The sequence below is a fragment of the Carassius auratus genome, unplaced genomic scaffold (genome assembly GCF_003368295.1).
Source record: "Carassius auratus strain Wakin unplaced genomic scaffold, ASM336829v1 scaf_tig00217058, whole genome shotgun sequence".
Lineage (NCBI taxonomy): Eukaryota > Metazoa > Chordata > Actinopteri > Cypriniformes > Cyprinidae > Carassius > Carassius auratus.
This window is the reverse complement of record NW_020528873.1, coordinates 318,877-324,824: the sequence shown is the minus strand read 5'-3', so window position 1 is coordinate 324,824 and position 5,948 is coordinate 318,877.

Sequence of the window (5,948 nt, the reverse complement as noted above, 5' to 3'; positions counted from 1 at the left end):
AGCTAGTACCAAAAAAGGAAATATTTCACAGTGAAGCGCTGCTACTGGAGCTTGATTTGTTTTGCCATAACCACGTGATCTATAACATCGGAAGTTTAGTATTCACACACAACAGTCTTGTTTCACTTTGCCTCACAGAATGATCAATATGGCAAGCCAAAAGTTTCAGAATTACGCTATAGCTGTATCATGTTTGCCTCCAAAATGCAGTATTTTGACGACTGTGTTTGATATATTTTGTATTTGCATTATTCCAAATAAATATACTATGAATTAAATTCGTGATTTTACAAGCATGAATTAAATTTACAAATAAATTAAATAAAATGTGCAAATATGGTTCTCTCATTATAATCAACAAAATGCACACAATGTAAGAAAGAGCTTCATTAATTGACAACTTCAGTGATTTTAAAGGGAGCCTTCTTTACTTGCTTTCATATAATTTAAGTAAAAAAAAAAGAAAGAAAGAAATTTAAATTCAGCTGCAATTTATTTGTTACAGTGCAAGATTTGCGCAACATGCAGCATTTGACACGTGACAGGGAGGAAACTTCTTGATCACTTTAATTCTTCTTGATAATGAAATACCTTAAAATTGGGGTGTCTCACATACATGGGAAATATATCTTCAGAAAGCTTAAAATTTATTTTAAACAAATCAATTCAAAACAAAAGCATTGCATTTCTCTATAAAGGCACATCCATGTGGAGAGAGTCAGCACTGTGAATTTCATCTTGCAGCTGACAAGAAAACATTTTTTTTATTAGCAAATAATTTAAATGTCTCCTTTTCCTCAATTATCAGGCTATTGCCTATGCTTTGTGGCAAATTTAATGTATATGAGTGATCACTAAATATTTTAAGACTTGATTATAGGTGTAAATTTAAAATAAACCTGTAATTAGTTGAATAAGGACAAATGAACGACTAGTAACAAGAAAAATCTTACGTGGGGGCAGACCTATTAAATACCCTCTAGACATCCCTGTTAAAGTTTTTAAAGCATTTTATATGCATTTACATAAATTCTTCTTTCAGAATGGTCTGTAATGGACAGATGTCTTAAAGGGTTAGTTCATCCAAAAATCTAAATTATGTCTTTAATAACCCTCATGACGTTCCAAACCAGTGAGACCTCTGTTCATCTTCGGAACACAGTTTAAGATATTTTAGATTTAGTCTGAGAGCTCTCAGTCCCTCCATTGAAGCTGTGTGCACTGTATACTGTCCATGTCCAGAAAGGTAAGAAAAACATAATCAAAGTAGTCCATGTGACATCAGAGGGTCTGTTAGAATTTTTACAAATACATAAAAAATACATTTTGGTCCAAAAATAGCAAAAACTACAAACTTATTCAGCATTCTCTGTTGTGAGCGCGTTCACTGCAGTGTAGTAATATCCAGTCCACGAACGAATCATTCAATGTAACCGGATCTTTCTATATCAGTTCACCAAATTGACCTGAATCGTTTAAAACGGTTCGCGTCTCCAATAAGCATTAATCCACAAATGTTAATCCACTTAAGCTGTTAACTTTTTAATGTGGCTGACACTCCCTCTGAGTTACAACAAACCAATATCCCGGAGTAATTCATTTACTCAAACAGTAGACTGACTGAACTGCTGTGAAGAGAGAACTGAAGATGAACACTGAGCCGAGCCAGATAATGAATGAACGATTGACTCCTTCTCGAGTCAAGAACTGGTTGCATCATGAGTGTGAGTTATTAATGACATAATTTCGATTTTGTGTGAACTATCCCTTTAACACTGATTTTTCCTCTTAAACACAAAATTGGTTGGTAAGTGCATTGTACAGAATATATTGTCTCCCAAAAATTCTGGTGTTTTTTTGTCACATCTGTAACACGTATATTTCCCAAATCCAAAATAGCCTATAAAACATGTTCATAGACGGATATTTTACTGATGTCTGGAATCTGTTTGGGATTTAGAAAAACATAAAGAGACAGTTCAATATATTGGTAATAAATAGGCTACATTCTGTGAGAATTGATATTCCACACTCTAAAAATATTGTGTGGATGCAAAAAAAATAAAATCAATGCAACAAACTTTTCCCACAATTTATACAGAACTACAAAAAAAAAAAAAAAAAAAAACCTCCAGCTGAACATAACTTGGTCTGCTTTTTGGCTGTGAGGAACGGTGTGTTGTCATGTTACTAGGTTGAAATATGCCTGCACTCATGTTATTGCCTCTATGATCATTATAAGTCACAAGCTGCGTTTCCACCACTGGAACTTTACCCGTGAACTAGGGACTTTGGGCTAGTACTCTGTGTGTTTCCACTGCAGGAACCAGGAACTAATTAAAGTTTGTGAGGTAGTACTTTTTCAAAGTTCCGGGAACTTTCGAGGGCGGGACTTATGTGCTAAACATGCTGATTGGTTGAAGGTTCGGGAGGAGCATGTCAGACACTTAGCCTAATCAACACAGATGGACCACAAGCTAGTAATCAATCCAACAGTATAAATATCGCTGACATACCTATATCCATCGACGGTTAATCAGCATACGATTTGCTTTCTCTCATCTTATCACAGACCCATTTTCCTTCCAACGAAGAGATCTGTACCGAGGATTTTTCAGATCTGCCACTTTGTGCCGGACCCACGATCACTCCTACCTTGCCAAACACGGCCGCTGAGCACCATTACGTGTTATCACGACAGCTGCATGTGTTATCTAGCGGCGAAGACTGCATGTCGTAATTCAATACATTCTTCAGGTGAAGACACTAATGCAGGTTTCGCGGCTAAAGTTGTTAAACTAATGTCTGAAGACATTACATTTGCCTTACCTTGCATGTTTAAACCTCACTGAGATGATACAGACATAAATTGCATGGAATTATTCTGGCAGGACCAATTTATTTAGGTAAGGCAAGTTTATTTATATAGCACATTTCGTACACAATGGTAATTCAAAGTGCTTTACATAAAACAAGGTAAAATAATTATGAAAAAAATCAATAATAATATAATAAATAAAACAAGCAATTTTTAAACTTTTCAAATGCCAAAAAATATATATTATTTAAAATGAATATAAAAACTGTTAGAAACAGAAAATGATTTTACAAAAAAATTAAGAAAAAATAACAGTGAAAATACAGTGCAACCAGTTTGGACATTGCACAGTGCTCATTCAATAAGTGCACAGCTAAACAGATGAGTTTTAAGTCTAGATTTAAATGTGACTATTGTTTTGCACATCTGATCTCTTCTGGAAGCAGATTCCAATTGTGGGCGGCATACTAACTAAAGGCGGACTCCCCTTGTTTTGCGGTAGCACATATCGGCCATCGGCTGACCCTGACCTCTAAACATCGGCATCGGCTATAGAAAAACCCATATCAGTCGATCTCTATTACTAACCCTTCTACTTTTCCTGCAGCCAACAACTACAGCATCTCTCCTCCTCCTCTCATGCTCCCATTTACTTCTATGTTCTGCCACACCCTAACCATCCTTAAGACCTATTAGCGGTCAGACAAATTCCTTATCAAAAAAGCTCACAGAACCCTCTATCTATATCTCAGACTGCCACAGCAGCGTCTGCTCCCGCAGGAGCCTCTATCTATATTTCTCCACCGCTGCAGCATCGTCAGCTCCAGCAGGAGCCTCTATCTATATTTTTCCACTGCTGCAGCAGCGTCTGTATCTCTTTCCTGTATTTTCCCTACTGCCGTAGCAGTTCTTGCTCCCATGGGAGCCTTTAAAAAAAAAAAAAACTAAATAAAAAGAAAAAAAAAAACACTTGCCACTACTCTCAAAAAACAATTAACCATACTGTTCCATAGAACAAACTTAACGTAATGCATCGATAACAATCTAATGTACATGCTCATCATATCAAAAGCCTTCAAGGGCCCAAACGTTTTCGACAATAGTTTCTACACATCACTGTGCAACCTAGTCCTCGTTTTGCTAAACATTTAATTAAAATGTACACCATCTTTAATATTGGACAGTTCTTTACAACAGGCATGCTACAGCAATCATAAGTCCTTGAACGTGACCTCAAATATTGTTATACGTTTCAGCTATTCACAGAAATAATCTGTTGCTCATGAACTCAAAAATGCTCATGAACCATTTTGAAGCCCATCCTTCTCGGTTTTTCATTAGCCCACTGGAGTGGTTAATCTGAAAATTCTTAACCAAGAATTTGAAAGCTCAACCATAGAACAATGATCACGCAATCAATATGGAGAGAGAGGGAAAAAAATGTATAATAATTCTTAAGCTCTTGGCTGAGAAAGGATGACATCACCTCTGATTTAATCTATGCCCATGCATCCAGATTCATGGCACTTATTTAAAGTACACTGACAGGACAGGAAATTTGATTTTGTTGTATCCTTAACTTCGAATGCAAGCCAATCAAAGATTTTCTGACACTTATCAGAAGCAGTGTATTGGATTTGCTAAACCACTACGCAAGTAACCCTCATAGCATCCCCTTTAGACAAGTCAAACAGCCGGCGAGACTTACACATTCGATGCATGCGTTCCCATCGAACGGCGGTGAAAGCCTCCCGGCCACACAACTTACCTTTCCTTCTATGCCCGGAGGGGTTTACCCATATCGATGCCGTGTGTAGGAAGCTACCACCGGATGTCCGCGAGAACCTCCCATCTAGACAAACTTACCTTTTACATCCTTCGGCCAGCGAGGCTTACCCATTCAATGCGTGTGCTCCCATCAGATGCCGGCGAGAGCCTCCTGGCCAGACTACCTTTCCTTTCTCCTTACAGACGCAAGCTGTAATTTTCACCATACACTATCCAGATCCAAGTGGAGGCCGACGAGAACCTCCTTTTCCATTTCTACGGTCGTTGAGGCTTTCCTGTCCGATGCTGCAAGTACAAGCTCCCATCGGACGTCGACGAGAGCCCCACGGCCACCCAAACTTACCTCTTCCATCCTACGGCCTGCGATGCTGACCCAGCTGATACAGCGAGCACAGTGTCAGATGTGGTAGATGTGTTGCCCGTAAGACTCTGCTGCAGAAGGAGGCACCCTTACAGAGGATCACAAGCATTGGCTCGTGTGTATAGACTTTTTGTCTATCGAGCCAAACTCTTAAGGGAGTTTCTAATATACTGAATGTGATGGATCACTTCACCCGATAGATCAGAAACCTCTAACAGTAGCCAAGGTTCTGTTTGAAAAGTTCTTCGTACATTATGGATTTCCTAATCGCATCCATTCTGACCAAGGACGCGATTTTGAGAGTCAGGTCATTAAAGAATTGTTGGGGATGCTGGGTATCCATAAGTCCAGAACCTACGCCATACCATCCCCAAGGCGACGGCCAGCCAGAGATATTTAACCGCACATTACTGTCTATGTTTGGAACTCTCGACCAAGACAAAAAACAAGGTGGAGCCAGTATATGTGCCAGCTGGTCCATGCATACAACTGCACCAAAAATTATGCCACTGACTTGATCGAGTGCTGGGGTGTAACCTTCTTCTAGTATCTTGGATACGGAGGTGCAGTCTGTATGTGAATCAAAAGAGCGTAGGAAGGTAAAGCCAGCAATTCGACTCAGTTACGATGGACCTGGAAAACCAACAGACAGACCAATTACAATCATACATAGAGGTATGATGATTGAAATCTCTTATCATTAAGATCTTTGCACAGACTTGGTTTCCTTATAGCCTTGCCTTTACTAACCTATTAGAGTGAATAATAAAGTGCACTGTCAAATCTCATGGGGACATGAAGTTCTTCTAGAAGGGGAGGGTGTAGCCCTGTTAAAAAATATATATGTATCTTACTTTTATTTGAAATCTATCTTTATATTATTTAATTACGTATGTATTTTTTTTTTTTTACATGTATAAGGGTTACTAATAGGAGTGTGTAAAGTTTATCTAGACTCTGATTTGATATTGCACTAGTCAG